This window comes from Nuphar pumila, chromosome 13 (assembly GCF_984573655.1).
Source record: "Nuphar pumila chromosome 13, dmNupPumi1.hap1.1, whole genome shotgun sequence".
In the NCBI taxonomy this organism is placed as follows: Eukaryota; Viridiplantae; Streptophyta; class Magnoliopsida; order Nymphaeales; family Nymphaeaceae; genus Nuphar; species Nuphar pumila.
In genome coordinates this window covers 33,265,078-33,287,877 of record NC_143261.1, presented here as the reverse complement: position 1 = coordinate 33,287,877, position 22,800 = coordinate 33,265,078, and the positions used below count along the sequence as shown (strand labels likewise).

At 36.9% G+C, this 22,800-nt stretch overlaps 1 pseudogene; it reads left to right on the top strand.

Moving 5' to 3' along the window:
* Positions 1 to 445: 445 nt before the first annotated feature.
* The window catches only part of LOC149818250 (ethylene receptor pseudogene), a 146,661-nt pseudogene continuing 124,306 nt past the window's right edge, over positions 446 to 22,800 (top strand).

Sequence of the window (22,800 nt, the reverse complement as noted above, 5' to 3'; positions counted from 1 at the left end):
GGATTCACACCTATGTTTGGTAGAGTTCACGTATAACAACAGTTACCACGCTAGTATCGGGATGGCCCCGTACGAAGCGTTGTATGGTAGACCTTGTCGGTCGCCATCTTTTTAGGACGACATCAACGATAGAGCAAGCAAAGCACTGATTGTTCTTCAGCACTACACACAGCAAGTGCAGAAGATTCGTGAACGTTTGAAGGCAGCGCAAGATAGGCAGAAGAGTTACGCCGATAAGAGACGTCGCGAATTGTCTTTTGATGTTGGAGACATGGTTTTTGTCAGAGTTTCGCCGACAAGGAGCGTGTTTCGTTTTGGAAAGAAAGGGAAGTTGAGTCTGAGGTATGTTGGACCGTTTGAGATCGTGGCGAGGATTGGTGAAGTGGCATATCGTGTCAAGTTGCCTCCATAATATGCCCACATTCACAGTGTTTTTCACGTGTCGATGCTCAGTAAGTATATTCCTGACCCATCACATGTCATTCGTTACGAAAATGTGGACGTGCAGGAAGATTTGACCTTGTCAGAAAGGCCTATCGATATTGTTGATCGACGAGATCATGTTTTGCGTACCAATACTATTTCTCTAGTTAAGGTACGATGGCAGAACCATGGCATCGAAGAATGCACGTGGGAACCAGAAGCGAGCATGAGGGAGACTTATTCAGAACTTTTTGTAACCTCCTAAGAGCGATTTCGCGGATGAAATCCTTTTTAAGGAGAGGAAGATGTAAGATCCACGATTCTGATTTTGATGATTATTGTGTAATTATATGGAAATTGATGAATTTTTATATTTTGGCAATTTCTGAAGATTTGCTTATTTTGAGAACTGGGTAAATCACGTAATTTTATGTAAATAAAGCAATTTCGGGAAATCTAGAACGAATCAACACTTGAAACTTTTAGGGTAAAATTGGAATAGGGTGGTAGTGATACACCTCAAAATTTAGACCCGAACGACGAGAAAACCTTGTCAGTGCATGTGAATTACGAGTATTGACTTAATTTTGGACCCGAATCTTAGAACGCTTAATTTTAACGAACGAGTGGTGATTTCCTTAAGAGGCTTCAACCATTCTACATTAATTAAGGTTATAAAGAGAATGAAATAATTTGTTGGGATTAAATTATTATTTTGTTTCATTAAATAAGCGTTTTCTTATGACATAGATTATTGACGGGTTTTGGTTTTTGATCCGGAGCACCTAATGAATCCAAGACCCATGGACGACCCCTACAGTGGACATCTATATCCATGGTTGACCAGCTGGTCAAGGGTGGACCAGCTGGGTGGCATTTTTGCAAGAAAGTTGCATGGTTTTAAAAAGAGGGCATCTATTGGCCATTTATCTTTTTAAAAACCAAATGACGGAGCCCAAAGCCCATCATGAGAGGCGTCTTTTCCAAAAGGAGAGCATAGGGCTGGCACCCCATGGCAATTTTGAAACAAATTTAAAAGTTTTTAAATACTCAAAACTGGTTGGGCCTAAGGGGCGGCTAGCCTTGGGCAGCCCTTGAAATTTTTCAAAACATTGATGGCTTTTCAAAATGGTATTTTTGAAAGTCTTTCTAAAAAGTTTAAAAGCTTGACATGCATTGGCTATGGGGGGGCGTGGGGCACCCCAGCCCTCCATCTAGGAGGGATAGATCCTAGCCGTCCAACCTAAAGTACACCCTATAAAACCCTTAGAAAAAAAAATGGGCCCCTCTCTCTCTTGTTGGAAGATTTTTTTTTGAAGAACTCACTCTCTCTCTCTCTCTCTCCCAAAATTCCTCTCTTTCCCTCTCACTTGCTTCCTCCCTCCAACCGTGGGAACCTCTTAACGTGCAGCTGCAACATCATCTTCCTCTTCTTCAAGTAGCTAAGGTGAAGAAACCTCTCATAATGCTCTTATTGTCAAAACGTGAAGCCAAGGTTGCAAACGCACCTATGCGTGCATGCTCCTTTGGCGGATTAGAGTGACAAGTTCCTTTCCAAAGATTTCCTTTGGGTTATTGTTCATGTTGGCTCGTGTGTAAGGATTATCTCTATTTCACCATGTTCTTTTCCCTTGGATGCATGATTCCATGCTTTGATTTCAATACATGATATGTCATCTTCTTATTCCTTTTTTTTGTATTATTCTTCATTTTTGCTGAAAGTCGACATTGAAGTTGCTGTTTTTTTTTTTTCGGGTGTTGGACGAGTTGAGCGGCTGGGATGAGCTGGACCGAGCTGGGCTCGTCCAGCATGCACCCAACCTTGTGGTGCATCAGTATGAGTGTCTGCCAGCACTGTGGGAGTGCTGCAGCCGGCAGCAACCACAGTGGGTTGGTTGGCGCATCGCGTTCAGCCCTGTCCCGGTACGTGGAACTGGTGCTGCAACTTGCTTATGGCCTGGGTCGTGTGACCAGGACCCAGTTGGGATGGGAGGGCCTTGGGCCTCCGGCATCAAGGCCACTCATGCCTTTTCGTTTATTCTTATTCTTTTCCTTGTTTAAACAACAAGTGCTCGGATCTTTATGTGTTGGCACTCTAGGTAGCTGGAGGGAATAGATGTCTAGGCGGGCCTAGACGCCATGGCCAGCCCCTTTTGGATTGGTTGCTCGACCCCCCTCCCCCCCCCCCCCCCCCTGAGCTCCTGTTCATGCTGCTAGGAAGGGCACATAGTGCCAGCCCTGCCTACTTGTTAGTGGAGCCGGATGGAACCTGGTGGTGCCGAGCGCCCAGGTCTTTTTTTCATTCGGCCACCCTCGATTTGCATGCAGGGTTGAACCATGGTTCAGACCAGGGTATGCGTTAGAAACCAGGCTGGCACATGGTGTCGACCATGGTTTTACTTTAGGAAGAGTCGGGTGCCAGCCGCTCGGTGCTGGGCACTCGGGCCGTGAGAGCTGACCCCTTGTGGGTCTGGGTATGAACCGAATGGTTCATACCTATAGATGGCTGACAGCAGACTGGCCCTATAGACCAGACCGACTGTGTCCAACCCCTTGTGACCAACTTGCAGACTTAGCCACAGCTACTCTTGCCGACGACTTGACTCAGCCCAACCAAAACCCTTTGTCGATCTGGCCCGAACTATGGGTCGGACCAGATCCGGTTGGCATGCATGACAGTATGGTCCGGAAGACCAGACCATCGTTTGAGATTGGAACCCCCCCTTTTTTTGGCCGCAAGTGTGTAAACCTCCCGTTAGCACCCTTGCAGCCCCGGAATCCAACTATCATGGCTGTCAAACACTTTTCTTTCAAAACCAGCATGACTCCATTACTAACTGAACCATAGTAGACCCAATTCCGGGTTTAGTTAGCCTACTCCTCCTTCGTACCTCGGCTAGGTTTTTGGCGTAAGTGCACATGCCTTGGGTTGCATCGAGTTCGATATATATATATATATATATAAGTGCGATTGTGTATAAACATACATGTATATAAGTATAGGTATGTGGAACCTTGAGTATCTTTGTAACGTGACTATATGTATATATGTACACATAGAGGTTAATATCATTTAAATGATTGCTTTGGTATGACCGAATGGACGTGCGACACTCTTGTGTCCCGTCCAAATATTTCTCTTGATGATGTTACACTTCGAATCAATTAATGTTGTCCTACGTTCATTATGACAAACAGTTTGTTTTGGGTCCACAGGCACGTCTCCCCATACCATGAAAATAGCTAATGTTGTTCCCATAAGACGGGAATATCCCAGATTTCACCATAAACATGTAAGTGCGTTGAACCACGTGTAATGGTCTTTTGGGTCGCAGTTGCATCTTCCGTGCAAGAGCAACGATCCACCTTGGGGGAAACTAATGTTATTCCCATTAGACAGGATGATGTGTTAAATTCAATTTCAAACCCTTGAGTATGAAAATGTTGATAAATGCAATCATAACACTGAAATAAGTAATATAGTGCAGTTTAATATCATGTAATGCCTTTGTGGTTATATTTGTGCAAAAGATAGAAATTGTGATACTCTTACACTTTGCACTTGGCACATCTTGACACAGTTGTGAGTAGTACGTATGATGTCTTCTTTATAATCGTTGTAATTTTGAAAAGATTTTTATATGTAAAACATGTGAAAACCAAACATCAAATAATAAAAACTGGTTCTCACTAGTGGATGAGACCGGGTCGAACTCAGGGAACGGGAATATTTCGTATTCAAACACACAATTCTAAACTAATCTTTATTGCCGTATTATTAAAATGTAAAATGTTCAAGAAAGGTAAAAACAACTAACTATTACAACAAATGAATACCCTTCGCAGAGGGCGTAAAGTGCAATATTTACAAACCCAATTAAATTCCTAATTCTAAACTGAAAATAACAACTTCTACTCTTGTGCTTCCCGTGTCACACATGCGCTTCAGCTTCAATCCTGTGCTATCCTGCATAATTCAAATGAACACGAGCAGTACCAAATACTAACAGGTTTGTTATACAAAATGTAAATCTAAAAATTGAATTAAAATCTAGAAAATGATAAAACTACGTAAAGAACTTATATTATAGGTAAACAACTAAGTAACAAGTATTGAAAATTTGTAATGCTAATGTAATGACAACCTAATGAGAACGTAAAAATATTAAATGCTATACAGCTAACACACTACACTACTTACTGATTGAACCTGAAAATTAAGCAAAACAGGAATTAATGTGATGAAAAATAGAAAAACACAGGCTGAGAATGAAGAAAACAGAAAAATGACTAAAAAAAATTATAAGAACTGAATGTGTAATAAAACTAGAAATGAAAATGTAAAGAAACACAGAAAATGAATGTTTTAAAACAGGAAAATGACATAAAAAATATTATCTAGAATTGAAATGATGAAAACAGGAAATAAGTTGTACACAGGAAATAAAATGTAAAAAAAATTAGAAAATCAGAATGTAAAAGAACAAGAAATTGAATATAAAAACTAAGCTAGATGAATGTATTGAAAAACAGGAAGATGACAAAACAGAAAAATATAAGTAAGTAAAAGAAATGGAAACAAAATAAGAATTCATGCGTGGAATGAAAGCAACAACACCTTGCTGAACTGAAAACAGAAATTAAAAAAAATGACAGCAAACAAGAAATAAAATGAAAATCAGATTTATGCTAAAGATGAAAACAAGATTAAAAAAAAAACAAGAAATCAAATCAAAACAACTAATGAATCAAAGTGAAATAGAAAAATCAGAAAATCAAAGATCAAAATATTCAGAATTACACATTACACACAGAAAACTAAAGAATTATGAAATCAGACACACACATAGAAAACTAAAGGAAAATCAAGAAATCAGAAAATCAAACAGGGAAATAACAAGATGTCAAACAGAAAAAAAAAACGAATTACAAATTAAGAACAAAATTATGAATGCATCAAAGAAATCTAACTAAATAATAAACTACAAAATAGAAGATCGGACGATGAAAAAAACAAAATCTGAAACAACATCTATCGATTTTTTTTTCCTTTTTGTTTTTTTAGTTTTTTTCTTTTATTTTCGTTTTACAGATATTGCAACAACATAAAGAAGAAGCTGAAGAAGAAGAAGAAGCTGAAGAAGAATAAGAATCGGAATAAGAAGAAGAAGAAGAAGAAGAAGAAGAATGAAGATGACTTACCGTGACTTGAGAGGGGTTAGGAAAGAATGGCCTCCACCGTGCGCCAGTCACCAGACTGAAGATCCACCAACACCGGCTGAGGAAGATGAGAAAAGTAGGGAGAAGGGGAAGAAAGAGGTAAGAAATCATCGGCTGTGGTGGAGAAGGTGAGAAGAGAGGGAAGAGAGGGAAAGAGGGGAAAGGGGAAACGATTTCAGGCGTAGATGGGAGACGCTGAAATTTTTTCAATTCTTGGGTTTTAAAAACCCCAAACCGGCTGGAATCGATTTGTAAGAGAAATTTTTTCAGTTTTAAAAAATGCAAACTGATTCAAGCCGGTTTGCTATTATTAATTTTTTTTTAGTTTTTTTAAAACTCAAAAACCGTATAAACCGGTTTATGGTTTATTAGAATTTTTTTCAAAAAGTTACAAAAAAAAATTTATTTATAAAGAAACTCAAAATAAAACTATTCTACTTATTTATATAATTTTTTTTTCTTTTCTAAAAAAAACAAACACTTAAAATGATTTTATTAACAATATAAAACTATTTACTCTATTTTTTTATTTTTATTTTTATTGAAAACTAAAACTAAACTACTATATTAATATCAAACATTAAAATATGTACTAAAATATACAAATAAAGCTATTTTTTCACACATTTTCTGTTTTGAAATCATTTTAGCCCATTTAGCATAAACTTGGGTTTTAAAACATTTTTTTTCATAAAATCATGCATATTTTAATGTTAATTCTCCTTGAAATATATGCATGATCAAATACCCCCATGCTTATGTTTTGCTAGTCCTCGAGCAAACTAGAAAAATGCATGAAATGAAAACTATTATCTAACTCACTTTCGTAGGAATCACGGTTGCATTTAGCTCATGCAACAAGCCCTTTCAACCCCTGAGTTACCCCAGTGGACGAGTAAGCTCTCATGAGGGTTTGCAGTGATGCTACCCACAAACATCTCTATCATGTATGCATAATATTACACATCCTCACAAGTAGTAGGTAATTAAAGACTTTATTTTCACAAATATTTCCTGTTATTTCAAAATCAAAACATCATTAGAGTCTTTTATGTACCACCACAGAAAAAGAATTTCTTTCACTTTTCTAAATATCACAATTATTTATGTTTTATTCTTAGAAAATCCAATAAAAATATATTATTATTTACTTATCCTCACACATATGTTTTCTGCACAGGTTTTCTCAATCGCACTTCTAAGCACTAAACTTTTCTTTCTTTTTCAGCTCTTTTCTCGATTTTTTCATTTTTTCACACTTTTTCTTTTTGCACACTTATTCTTCTCTTATAGCTTGCATTTGGTCTGCTTTTATGCCTTGTGCAAGGTCAATATCTTCTATACTTTTTCAATACATACCAAAAGATATCAACTAAGACATAAAAGTGACTTCCTTCATTCACCTTTATAACGTGAGAGTCAAACATTTCAACTTGTATCTGTTCTCAGCTACTTAGGATCACGAAGTTTTCCACTCTCCTTTTCGAAATGGAATTAAAAGTTTCAACTTACATCTAAGTTCCATCTACTAAGGATTGTGGAATTATCCAAACAACCTAACGCATGCTTCTTTTTCACTTTTTGAGCTCTTTTTTTTTACGCTTTTGTTCATTTGCTTAGTTTTTCAAAAATACAACTGTGCATATTCATATTTGCAATTCAAAATAAATTCTAACATGTATTTATAATCATTTTTTTGAAATTCGCATAAACAACCATAATTTTTAGATCTATGTCAGAAAACTTTTTCGTGGGGCTTAAAAATCCTCTAAAAACATCAAATTTGAAATAACATTCATATAAGTTCAAACTCTTTCTTTAAAAATCTACTTTTCATGAGAGATGTGTAAACATGTGCACGAACGTCAACAGAAATATCAAGGTGTGCAAACTACACCCTGCCCCATGCTTGAATGACACTGTCCCAGTGGCACTCCCCCATGCTTATATGAAACTAAGTGAATGCACATGAGAGGAAATAAATGAGGGAAAAGAGTAGAATGACCTGACATGAATTTTAAAAAATGCACGTTCTATGAATGTAATGAATGCAATGTATACATGACAAAACATGAAACACATAGAAAGAGATAAAAAATGAAAAATAAAACCAAAGAAAATCTATAAATCCTAATAACGAATGTAATACTATACAAAATATGGGTTGCCTCTCATAAAGCGCTAAGTTTCACGTCCCCAGCCAGACGGATCCCTGAAAAAACCTTCATCGTCCATGAGATCAATAGACATGAAGTCAGGCTCTATGAAGAAAAGAGTGTCATCTGTGACACTACGCACTGTGTTTCCATCCCGTCTACCTCTAACTGTAGGATCATAACTCTCTCGACGTGAAGAACAAAGATTAGTCTCATCTGAGAGACTGGTCAAGAAATGAGAGTTTAGGACTGACCGAGTATCAATGAATGCAACTTCAGACAAGTAGTGAATATGATCAGGCTTGACTTGGTCAAGCACATTCTGCATCTGTACCTCTTGCTTACTAAAAACAATTGGTGATCCTAAAGGCTCAGAAAATGGGGCTTTATATGATGACAATGCATGTTGTGGGTCAGGCCCCTTCTCCGGAGGTATCATGAAAATCGACTCGTCAGTAGAAGTGATATGGGGCTCATGAATCGATTCCTGAGTGGGGTGACACGCCTTCCCATACTGAAGGGATGTAACATATTTAACCTGCTCATGATGTGAATCAGTGGGTTGCAAGTCAAATGACATGGAATCCTCTCCCTTTGATGTGACAACAGACTGACTATGAAGGTTTCCCTGACTTTGTCTACTCAATGTCTGAGCTAACTGTCCCATTTGAGTCTCTAGCTTGGCTATTGACTGCGTATGGGAGCAAAGAGTGGCCTTGATATCAGAAAAGGCTTCTAACATCTTCTCCAGAAATGATGAACTTAGAATGGGCTCCTGAAGAGAAGGTAGACTAGATTGAGGATGAACCTGTGAAAAAATGGGATGTGAGTAACCTTGTGAAGGGTTACTGGGTCTATACTGTGTCTGGGAGGGCTGATGAGATAGGGGAATAGACTGGTTTCGCCAACCTGGGTTATATGATGATGTAAATGAATCAGGCATGAGTTTAGCGAGAAACCTTGGGCAGCATTCACCTGCTCCTGAACGAATTCAGGATATAATGGTGTTGCCGGACAATCCACAACACAGTGTGCAGGGCTAGCACATAGCTCGCACACTCTTTCTACTGGATTTCTCGAAGAATTGGTTAGGAATTGATCTAACTTCCTAGTCAACTGGTCAACCTTGGTACGCAAATCTAACTCGGACCCAACTTCGGAAATCCCTATTTTCTTAGAAGCACTAGACAGAGATGTACTCTTATCGAGCCGTGAAGATAAAGCATGATGGATCGTGTTTTCACTCAAGGTCTCAAATAAAGACCATGCCTCGTCCTCACTCTTGAGCATAAAAGTGCCCCCACAAGACGAATCAACCATTTGACGATGCTTCTCAGAAAGCCCGTCATAAAAATACTGCACCACCTGCCAATGAGGCACCTGGTGATGGGGACACTTGCGGAGAAGATCTTTCAATCTCTCCCAAGACTCGTGAAACTGTTCTTCCTTAATTTGAGAAAAACTGGTTATAGCTTTACGAAACTAATTCGTTTTACCAATTGGAAAGTACTTTTTGAGGAATTCGCGCTGCATTCCTTCCCAAGTAGTAATACGAACCGTCTCAAGAGATTTTAGCCAGTGCTTGGCTTTATCTTTGAGAGAACGGAAACAAAGTCAACCTCATAGCGTTGTTTCCAAAATTATTGATTCGCACAGTCAAGCAAATCTCAAGGAATTCGTCAAGATGACGATATGGGTCCTCCTTACTAAGGCCATAAAACAAGGGTAGCATTTGAATCACACTGGCCTTAATCTTAAAATGGCTCGCTCCTACATCAGGTCTCGTGATGCAGGAGGCAGGAGTATACGTATTTGGCTTGAAGTACTCCCTCAAAGGACGGATCAAATGATGATCGTCAGCCATTGCGTACACCTTGGAGTAGACCGATGCAGCACACATCCTAATTTGGGTTTTCTACCTAACTAACGCACTAAGCGGCCAAACCACGCAAACCACAAAGCGAGTAGACTAAAAACAACAAAAACTAAACAAACACCACGCAGTTACACATAACAGAGATTATGCAAAGAAATATGAAATCTATGTGTACGGTACCAATCGTACACAGTCACCTCTAAGGGGATCCTAGTAGGTGGGCTGTGCAGAAAAGTAAGCTCGTCTCTAAGATATGCACATACGTGGTTCTAAACCTAAATACAAACAAACACTAAGCAATAAAGCGAATACTAATATTACGTTGTTCCCCGGCAACGACGCCAAAAATTTGATGTCTTCTTTATAATCGTTGTAATTTTGAAAAGATTTTCATATGTAAAACATGTGAAAACCAGACATCAAATAATAAAAATCGGTTCTCACTAGTGGATGAGACCGGGTCGAACTCAGGGAACAGGAATATTTCGTATTCAAACACACAATTCTAAACTAATCTTTATTGCCGTATTATTAAAATGTAAAATGTTCAAGAAAGGTAAAAACAACTAACTATTACAACAAATGAATACCCTTCGCAGAGGGCGTAAAGTGCAATATTTACAAACCCAATTAAATTCCTAATTCTAAACTGAAAATAACAACTTCTACTCTTGTGCTTCCCGTGTCACACATGCGCTTCAGCTTCAATCCTGTGCTATCCTGCACAATTCAAATGAACACGAGCAGTACCAAATACTAACAGGTATGTTATACAAAATGTAAATCTAAAAATTGAGTTAAAATCTAGAAAATGATAAAACTACGTAAAGAACTTATATTATAGGTAAACAACTAAGTAACAAGTATTGAAAATTTGTAATGCTAATGTAATGACAACCTAATGAGAACGTAAAAATATTAAATGTTATACAACTAACACACTACACTACTTACTGATTGAACCTGAAAATTAAGCAAAACAGGAATTAATGTGATGAAAAATAGAAAAACACAGGCTGAGAATGAAAAAAACAGAAAAATGACTAAAAAAAATTAAAAGAACTGAATGTATAATAAAACTAGAAATGAAAATGTAAAGAAACACAGGAAATGAATGTTTTAAAACAGGAAAATGACATAAAAAATATTATCTAGAATTGAAATGATGAAAACAGGAAATAAGTTGTACATAGGAAATAAAATGTAAAAAAAATCAGAAAATCAGAATGTAAAAGAACAAGAAATTGAATATAAAAACTAAGCTAGATGAATGTATTGAAAAACAGGAAGATGACAAAACAGAAAAACAAGAATTGAATTGTTTAAAAACAGGAAATGAAAAATCATGACATGAATGTTAACAACAGGAAAATTTTAACTGAACAAACAAGAAATTAAAAAGACTACGGAATTAAGCAAACACAAAATAAATGAACAAGTAAAAGAAATGGAAACAAAATAAGAATTCATGCGTGGAATGAAAGCAACAAGACATTGCTGAACTGAAAACAAGAACACTCGTAATTGAAAACAGAAATTAAAAAAAATGACAGCAAACAAGAAATAAAATGAAAATCAGATTTATGCTAAAGATGAAAACAGGATTAAAAAAAACAAAAAATCAAATCAAAACAACTAATAAATCAAAGTGAAACAGAAAAATCAGAAAATCAAAAATCGAAATATTCAGAATTACACATTACACACAGAAAACTAAAGAATTATGAAATCAGACACACACATAGAAAACTAAAGGAAAATCTAGAAATCAGAAAATCAAACAGGGAAATAACAAGATGTCAAACAGAAAAAAAAAATGAATTACAGATTAAGAACAGAATTATGAATGCATCAAAGAAATCTAACTAAATAATAAACTACAAAATAGAAGATCGGACGATGAAAAAACAAAAACTGAAACAACATCTATCGATTTGTTTTCTTTCTTTTCGTTTTTTCAGTTTTTTTCTTTTATTTTCGTTTTACAGATATTGCAACAACATAAAGAAGAAGCTGAAGAAGAATAAAAATCGGAATAAGAAGAAGAAGAAGAAGAAGAAGAAGAAGAAGAAGAATGAAGATGACTTACCGTGACTTGAGAGGGGTTAGGAAAGAATGGCCTCCACCGTGTGCCAGTCACTGGACTGAAGATCCACCACCACCGGCTGAGGAAGATGAGAAAAGTAGGGAGAAGGGGAGGAAAGAGGTAAGAAATCACCGGCTGTGGTGGAGAAGGTGAGAAGAGAGGGAAGAGAGGGAAAGAGGGGAAAGGGGGAACGATTTCAGGCGTAGATGGGAGACGCTGAAATTTTTTCAATTCTTGGGTTTTAAAAACCCCAAACCGGCTAGAACCGGTTTGTAACAGAAATTTTTTCAGTTTTAAAAAATGCAAACCGGTTCAAGCCGGTTTGCTATTATTAATTTTTTTCAGTTTTTTTAAAACTCAAAAACCGTATAAACCGGTTTATAGTTTATTAGAAATTTTTTCAAAAAGTTACAAAAAAAAAATTATTTATAAAGTAACTCAAAATAAAACTATTCTATTTATTTATATAATTTTTTTTTCTTTTCTAAAAAAAACAAACACTTAAAATGATTTTATTAACAATATAAAACTATTTTCTCTATTTTTTTATTTTTTTATTTTTATTTTTTATTGAAAACTAAAACTAAACTACTATATTAATATCAAACATTAAAATATGTACTAAAATATACAAATAAAGCTATTTTTTCACACATTTTCTGTTTTGAAATCATTTTAGCTCATTTAGCATAAACTTGGGTTTTAAAAGCATTTTTTTCATAAAATCATGCATATTTTAATGTTAATTCTCCTTGAAATATATGCATGATCAACGTACTCGGAGGAGGTACATCGCTGAGGCATTAGTAAGTGCATTAGGTGCACTTACCTTATGAAAAGAGAGAAAATTGAACACCATAGGGTATGAATATTGAAATGATTTGTTGTGGGCTCAGTTGGAGTCTTCGGGCAGTGGCTCTTGTGTTGTGTGGACTCTTGTGTGATATACCCTAAACAAAAAATAAAATAATATGGTGTTTTGATTGCTTTCACGAGCAGTGTGCTCCGTTGGCCGTGTGAGGCTGAGCACGTGGATGGGCAGACCAAGTCGTTGTTTTGCGTACCCTGCGGGGACCACGAGGCAGATTCCTCGTTGTGAGGTATGATTGAACTTGAGCCTTAAGAAAGATAAACATGCTTCGCCCCATTCACAAAATGGTTCACCTTGGGAGAGGGTGGATGGTACAACCCTGAGTGACTTGTCGTTACTACGACACGTGTTTTAACAGGAGCTGTAGCGTTCCTTTGGCCTTCAGTCACTTAGAGTCAGGGAGGTCGAGGTTACCTTCTTAGGACCTCACTACTGCAGTAATATGGATTGCAATCCTTGCCTATGCGAGTGTTTTCTCCTAGTTGTGTATTGCTCGCATATGGTTGACTCGGTCTGTAGCTTCCCCGGTTACCACATTATAATTTGAATAACAGACGCCGGGTGCATGTCTCACAGAATGCGAGGTTCCTTCGCGTACTCGAAGGAGTAATCAGAAGAACTTAAAGACTAACCAAACAACTGACTTACTGTAGTTGCTACTTTACTTGTTCTGTAGATTCTATTTCAGTTACTTTACTTGTTCTGTAGATTCTATTTCAGTTACTTTACTTATATGGCACTTGTTACAGTTAGTTACTGCTTTGAGTACTTGCTTTACTGTTCCTTCAGTTTGTTACTTGTTGGTTGACTAGTACTTGTCACTGTACACTTACCACTTGTTAGCTTACTTTTGGTTTTCCTGTGAATTGATTTATATATATCTGCTTGTGGTTGTTTCTTCACCACCTCGCAAGAGGACTGACCCCGTTTTATGGGGATGTAGGTGACGAACAGGTATAGTGCAGATGCAATGACACACGGTGGAGGCTCGGGGGACCCACACACTTGACCTGCGGTTCCTGTACCTGGTGGTCTCCTTTTGGGGTTTTGGTTGTTTATTGGGATGTATTCCCTGTTTTGTACTTTTTGTACTTACATTTTGTAAAGGCTTTAAACTGTTGGGGTGGTTACCCTCCTCATTTCACAGTTACGCCTTTGTACACACCATTAGTTACACTGTTTTCACTTGTTGCACTTATCTGTGGTGGCCGCTCAGACTCGCGGCCTCGCTGTTTTTTTTTCACATCTGCTTTCCGCTGAATTTCTACTTAAACCTCAAAAAAAAAAATTTGCAAGTTTTTCTAAGGTCGGGGTTTGGGGCGCCACATGTTCTGCCTACCTTGGGCTATGTGTTGAAGGTTTGCACCCATCTGTTGCATTGCAACCACTTGTTGTTGCACAACCTCCGCAAGGTTGTTCACAGTGTCCATGATATCGCTGCACCTGGCCTCCCATGCCATCTATGAGGACACAAGATATAATAACAATTAATCAATAGGTTTCACAACCATGCTCACTAAGTAATAATCGTAGCAATCTTTCGCAAAGTCTCGAGTGCACTACGTACAATTCAAGCAGTGCCACATCACAATTTAATTATACACTAACACAATCTATATACATGTTCTTCGAACAAACCCAAGCGACACCACATAAGGCCGCTATCACCAAAAAAAATTACCATTCTAGACGACCATCATTAGAGAATCACCACTCTAATGGCATCGTTAGGGAATCACCACCCTAGCGGCATTGTCAGAGAATCACCACTCTAACGGTATTGCTGGAGTATCACCACTCCAACAACCTTCATTAGAGAATCACCACTCTAATGGCATCATTAGGGAATCACCACCCTACATCACAAAATAAAGAGCCACCGTTCGAATGACATCGTTAGAGAATCACCACCCTAACGTCATTGTTGAAGCATCACCACTTCAGCCACTTTATTAGAGAATCACCACTCTAATGACATCATTAGAGAATCACCACCCTAATAGCATTGTTGAAGAATCACCACTTCGACAACATCATTAGGGAATCACCACCCGAATGGCATCGTTAGAGAATCACCACCCTAACGGTATTGCTAAAGAATCACCACTCCAATAACCTTCATTAGAGAATGACCACTCTAATGGCATCGTTAGGGAATCAGCACCCCAGTGGCATCGTTAGAGAATCAACACTGTAACGGTATTGCTAAAGAATCACCACCCCAGTAGCATCATTAGAGCATCACCACCCTTATGACATCGTTAGAGAATCACCACCCTAACGACATTGTTGAAGAATCACCACTTTAACAACCTTCATAAGAGAATTACCACTCTAATGGCATCGTTAGGGAATCACCACCCTAGCGGCATCGTCAGAAAATCACCACTCTAACGGCATTGCTGGAGAATCACCACTCCAACAACCTTCATTAGAGAATCACCACTCTAATGACATCGTTAGAAAATCACCACCTTAATGGCGTTGTTGAAGAATCACATCTTCAACAGCATCATTACGGAATCACCACCCTAATGGCAATGCTGGCACTACCAGGAATCACCACCTGAGCAAACTCATCTCACCACAATCCCTTTCGATCGTGGCTGGGAACAAGAACTCCCACAGCGCTCTCTCAAAAGCAATAACACCCTGAAGTCCGGTGTTATGTTGTCCCCATCTACGACCCTCTCAAGAGTCGACTACCATCATCGGCAACACAAAAGCCACTTGCTAAGCGCATAACATCATTTACGTTCTCATCACCAAGAACAACTGGGGATCAACAATATCCTCTAAAGGGAACTCAAAGGTTCAATCGGCACCAACGAGGCTCTAGCCTTTTGTCCGAAAGATCATATGGAAAGATATCCTTCATCAATGATAGGGTCACGAACATCTCCAACGTAGTTGGAATGCTAGAAGGAAACACTAACTTAGAGCCTCATCAGACGACTCTTATCAAAACTACATCGTCTTCAACATGATTGGTGCAACAGTTTTGATATTTGTTACGATTCATCCATCGTCTCCACTCAAGTAATGTTGAACGAGAAGGTGAAATACGCAAGAGGTCTCTGGGTTAGATCAACAACTTCAACTCTCACAGAAGTTGACACGAACTAGCTTGGGAAAAGCACATCTACAAGCGTAAAAGAAAAACCATTCGAGAACTCTATACCAAACTTCAAATGGCACTTAATCTCTAAGTGTCCTCTCAGGCCACAATAGGCGACACATAAACTCAATTCATGGGAATAGATTCACCTCACGTGTTCTATCTTACATCTCGCACCAAAAAGTGCTTGATTCTCAAACAGTTTCACGTTTCGCATAATAGTCTAAACCACTTGGTTCAAGCTCTCGATGCCTTGAGCCCAATCATATAAGGCTTTAAGCATAAAGTTGTGTCTCGTATCAGATGACAACTGAAGTAACGTACATATCTAAGCATGCAGAAATAGCAATTAAGCAACAAAAATACAATTCTACTAAATTAGGCATACTTACAATGCGGCGGCCGATGCGTGCAGAGACTTGAACCACACTTCTAAAACACAGCTCTGATACCAAGTTTTGTAACGCCCCAGAATCCCAACTTTGAAAATCCTTTAGATTTGTAAGGTAAATTTTTTTTTGAAATACATTATGCAAGGCGGAAAAATATAAGGGAAAAACAAGTGGAAATTTGGGCGGTTTACAGAGAGAACAACAACAACAAGATAAAACATTTTATTATTACAGTTTTACAAAATGATACAAGAGGAATATACATCATTTCCCTTTTTCAAAAGTCAACTGCCAAGAACTCAAGGTTCTAGAGTGTGGGTTCAGTCCTCCACCGCAAATCGAGCTCCATCGTACCACGAGAAGTCACTACCTGTATCCCCATAAAATGGGTTCAGTACTCTAGCGAGTCGATGAAAAATCATCCATGACAATCTATTTGCGAAAATTATAGCATTTATAACATGATATGCATCCAATAACATAATTAACCAGAGCAATAGCACAAGTGAATTTATTATGACGGAACAGGTAAAATATCGCAAGCAATACAAATGTACAAGTGAACATATGTGTGCATCGTGGTGAGACAGTTAGCATATTTGAAGTGATTAAACAAGTGCTACTGTGATAAGTAAAAAAGCAGTACAAATTATTATCAAATGGATAGCATGACTATGTAATTCACATCAGCAGTCAATGGCAATAACGAACATCTCATTAATTATAACTAAGAGCAGAAACATACAACCCTAAAACATAGGGTTGATATTAAATAATGATTAACATCATTAGATAGCAAATATGCATCTAGGTGCATAACCAAGTGTACTTAAGCATTTTAGCCATTAAGCAATTATGTAAATATGCAATTGAATAGTTAAGCAATTACGATGATAGAAATCATCATACTCATAAATCAACTGTTAATCTTAATTAGGCATATCTAGCAACATTTCCTCCTTCTGAGGTACTTAAACCCATTCGGCCTTGTGTTCCTTGCAGAGCAACACAAGCAAAATGTTGAGGTCACACTCAAACATTTACGAGCTCTAGCTCTACAAACCAAAAGGAGTACTTCGCCGGTAAAGACGATAACAATCAATTAACATTTAGGGGTGTGATACTTTTAGGCAAGTGTGCTTAATTCACAAAATGGGTCCATCGCCCATGCTTACTTGCAATAGAGTTCAAACATTCAATATCTTTCGAACTAGTGTCATAACCCTAATATGAGAATTTATGAAACATATCACACAAGATGTGAAAATATGTATAACTCCACATTTCTAACATAAGTGAGCTCAACTCACGAGGTTGGTCCATCGCCCATACTAACTCACCACGGAGTTGCTAACATTCCACAAGGTATCACAAATAGGTATGCCCCTACAAGAAGCCTCAAGTCCCCTTTATATTTATGGGATGAACCAAGTGTCAAGGTGAATCGTGTGTCCAAAGTAAACAGACGTGAAAACATTCTATCTTTCATTATATGCTGAAAAATGTTATTGCATATAAGACACTTGAATTATCAACATAATTTATTCAATACGTCTAGGTTCAGTGACAAGATGTGCAAGTGGAACGTATTCATTCATGCCATAACATTAATATTTTCATGTTACATCATGTTCTTTTGTGTACTTGCAAATGTGTCAGAATGTGCGACAATTGCACATGAACTATTAATAAGCATGTTGTCATTCACTATCATTTATAAAACATGTTAAATAACTTACGAACTTGAACCATCATGCTTATAAAGTAGCTATGTCATATAAGGTGCGTCATTAAGCATAATTCAAAACATTACAATGTTTGAATAATCATGTATACGATAGAAATTCGTAATCGTGTCAAGATGTGCTCAAGTGATGTGGCATAATCGTATGTGATGTAAAAAGAATGTTAATTCCATTTACACATTTCATGAATCAAGAACTTAGGTGAGTGTTCAAATTTTATCGACATGCCACTGACATATTTCTTCTGTATTCAATGAATTGTGCCAACTAAGTATTTCATACGTGTTTTGTATCAAGGTCATGCCAAAATATGGAGCGAAGCATAGCGTCCATCTAAGGGCACAAATAACCGTAGAGTTGCTAAAATAAGAACTTTGTCACGAATAAAATGTATATCTCACATGATAAGGTGAAATGCCAACGTATGGCAGCCATTATGGTGCTACCATTGTGATGGGAAAATGGTCAATCGATACTTTGTCTATGTAGCGCACAAGGACAATTTGGTACCACGTAACCTAGTGGCAGCAACACGGAGGGGCAGACCTCCACTTGCTCTAACCCACTGGACTGAGCTCACCCACTTAGCCAACGAACTTAAAAGATCAAAACTTGGAGGCTACAAATCGGTTTTCATGCAAACCGATTTGCCAAAGCCTACCCGATTTTTTCCTTGTCCTCACATTTCGCAATAACATATCTCTATAAATATATTTTTGTAACTTTGATTGTAGACAACTCTCACTGACGGACCTCCGGACTGAGCACATCTCCATGGTGTTTGGCTGCCTTCAGGGCAGCAAGCTGGTGCACCCAACTCGGTCCAGCCGAATGGTGCACCCGTTGTGCGGCAACCGCCCAAACTGGTTGCCTAAGCGCCCTGGTCTGAACCAAATGGGTTCGGACCAGTATAGGGCTTGTACAATGGATTGACCAGGTCTGAACCACATGGTTCAGACCTCAGTCCACTTCTCCAAACTGAACCCTAAGGTCTAGGAGCAACGAAAAAGTGACTACCGAAAGCGCATGTGTTTCTATAGTTATTTGAAGAAATGGTTTGACTCAGGGTTGCCATACTTTAACCTATACATTTTTTTTTTCTTTGATCTTACATGTAACTTCACAATGGATCAAACCTCAGAGTGCTGGGCTGCACCCAACTCAGCCAAAAACAAGAAAGATCCAAACAGGATAAAAAAAAAACCATGACTTCCTACAACAGCAGAAAGATCAATATTTTTGAGATGATTAATTGAAGATTCAGCCCTGATCTAAAACTCAAAAGTTGTAGAGTTATCTCTTATATTTCCATAAAATCAAACCAATCAAATTTATATTGGCGGAATCAAGATAAATCTTGAAAATACGGGACGCTGTCCTGGGCGTTCTGGATTAAACAGGGAGTGACAAAACAATCTGAATGTTTGACATTTTGACAGGGGATTTGAAGGACTCTGAGGACCGAATTAAGCAAAGTCGTCAACAACAAAGTTGGAGGAATGTGTCTGATCTTTCCATAATGTCTAAGAACACCTAAAATGAACCCGTATCTAGGGAGATACAACCATTTCTTCGGAGATGTCTTTGACAACCTGGGAAGTCGGGAAAACCAGTGCATGCAAGAAATCCATGTTTTTTACAAGGAATTTGAAGGACTTTGCGAACCAAATCAAGAATAGTCCTCAACTACAAAGTTGGAGGACTTGGTCTGATATTCCAATAATATCCAAGCACACCAAAAATGGAGCCGTATCTAGGGAGATACATCCATTTCCTTCAATGTTTCTATGGCAACTATATAATCGGGAAGCTCATTTTTGACAAAAATATCAAGTATGGACTGGGCTAACGGACCAGGTCTGAACCATAGGATTCAGACTCTGAATAGGGCCAGCAAACAACCACAAATAGAAAATCAAGACAAATGAATTAGCTGAATGCCTTAACCACCAAAATGCACACTTTTTTTTTTGAAACTGTGTGTGACATGGAATGCATCACATCTAGTGCTATGAAAAGAAAGTAAAGAGCAGCCACACGAATCTAATCTACTGAATTCACTTCCAACTCACATGTGTGTATTATGGAATCCAGTTTCATGTACACACAAGAAATGAAGAGTACATTACAAAAATAGAAATGCAAATGGACAATGGAAGAAAATCTCACTTTTGATGCGTGCAACGGAGAAAACTGAACTCTACTCTTGTCTTAGAGTGTAGAGAGGAGTCTCACTTTGGTACCCAACCCTACGCACAAGCTCAAGGTTGGCTCTAACGAAGGTTCACGAATTTGGTGGGAGAGAGAAGAGAGGAGAGGAGGGGGAAAGAGATGAGAGAAAAATGAGCTCTCTCTCTCTCCTTCCTAGGGTTATATAGGTTAGGGTTTTAATCCAACGGTTAGGACTTAATCTAGAAAATGAAGGGTTGTGGTTCATTCACTTAAGTGTTACACCCTTCCAGGCGGTGGCACTTTTGTAAATAAACCCTCCGGGCCAAAAACGCCCCAATAGGCTTATTTCATTTGAATTAATTTAAAAATCTTTCAATAGTGTCCCTTCAAGGCACTATTCAGGAAGGGCCCCACCAACCTACATTATTTTATTTATTCCATCCTTTTTTTGTGAAATTGTGTTTAGGTTTTGAAAGTGTCTTTCTAAACTTCCGGAAAACTAAAGAATTCTCTTAAAAACCTCGATTCTTGTAAGAATTTCTTAAAATACATTGAACTTAGGCATTTAAGTTTTTCGGTAGATCAATTCAAATGTTTCTATGCATTTTAAATAAAAACTTAAGGATTCAGTATAATATCAATATGATATACGTATATATGTATATATATATATTGATTCATTCTAGGGTTTCATATGCATATTTGTATATAAATATATATATACATACAAATACATACATATGCATATACATATATACAAATATATATGTATGCCCTTAAAAATACATATAAAATTCTTATCATGAATTGAATTTTTCTCAGAAAATTCATGGGGCTTACATATATGTGTTCTAAGGTTGTAAAAAAAAATTCATAATGATTCAATTTGTCTGATATGTGTTCTAAGGTTGTCAAAAAAAAATTTAGTGATTCAATCATGCATATATGTGTTTTAATGTTATAAAAAAAATTCTTAGTGATTCAATAATGCATATTTGTGTTCTAAGGCTGTCAAAAAAAAATTCATAGTGATTCAATCTTGCTTATATGTGTTCTAAGGCTGTCAAAAATAGTTCATACAAATTCAATCATGCATATATGTGTTCTAAGGCTGTAAAAAAAATTCATAATGATTCAATCCTGCAAATATGTGTTCTAAGGTTGTCAAAAAAAATGTATAGTGATTCAATCACGCATATATGTGTCCAAATGCTGTAAAAAAAAATTCATAGTGATACAATCATGCATATATGTGTTCTAAGGCAGTTAAAAAATTCTCATAGAGATTCAATCTTGCTTATATATGTTCTAAGGATGTCAAAAATATTTCATAGTGATTCAATCATGCACATATGTGTTCTAAGGCTGTAAAAAAAAATCATATTGATTCAATCCTACAAATATGTGTGCTAAGGCTGTCAATTTTTTTTTACAGTGATTCAATCATGCATATATGTGTTCTAATGATGTCAAAAAATTTCATAGTGATTTAATCTTGTATATATGTGTTCTAAGGCTATAAAAAAATTGATAGTGATTCAATCATGCATATATGTGTTCTAATGCTGTAAAAAAAAATTCATAGTGATTCAATCATGTATATCTGTGTTCTAAGGCTGTCAAATTTTTTTTATAGTGATCCAATCTTGCTTATATGTGTTCCAAGAACGTCAAATATATTTTATAGTGATTCAATCAATCACATATCTGTTCTAAGGTTATCAAAAAAATTTCATAATGATTTAATCCTTCAGATATGTGTTCCAAGGTTGTCAAAAAAAATTATAGTGATTCAACCATGCATATATGTGTTCTAATGCTGTCAAAAAAAGATCATAGTGATTCAATCATGCATATATGTGTTATAAGGCTGTCCAAAAATTTTCATAGTGATTCAATCTTGCTTATAAGAGTTCTAAGGCTGTCAAAAATATTTCATAGTGATTCAATCATGTATATATTTGTTCTAAGGCTGTAAAAAAAATTTATAATGATTCAATCCTTGTTATATGTGTTCAAGAGTTGTCAAAAAAAATTCATAGTGATTAAATCACGCATATATGTGTTCTAAGGCTGTAAAAAAAAAATCATAATGATTCAATCTTGCTTACATGTGTTCTAAGGCTGTCAAAAATAGTTCATACTGATTCAATCATGCATATATGTGTTCTAATGCTATAAAAAAAAATTCATAGTGATTCAATCAGGCATATATGTGTTCTAAGGCTGTCAAAAAAAATTCATAGTGATTCCATGTTGCTTATATGTGTTCTATGGCTGTCAAAAATAGTTCATACTGATTCAATCATGCATTTATGTGTTCTAATGCTATAAACAAAAATCATAGTGATTCAATCTTGCATATATGTGTTCTAGGGCTGTCAAAAAAACTCCATAGTGATTGAATCTTGCTTATATGTGTTCTAAGACTGTCAAAAATATTTCATAGTGATTCAATCATGCATATATGTGTTCTAAGGCTGTAAAAAAAAAGCATGATGATTCAAACATACAAATATGTGTTCTAAGGTTTTCAATTTTTTTTTATAGTGATTCAATCCTACATATATGTGTAATAATGCTGTCAAAAAAATTTCATAGTGATTCAATCAATCATATATGTGTTCTAATGCCGTCAAAAAATTTTCATAGTGATTCAATCTTGTATATATATGTTCTAAGATGGTCAAAAAAATTTCAAAGTGATTTAATCCAGCTTATATGTCTTCTAAGGCTGTCAA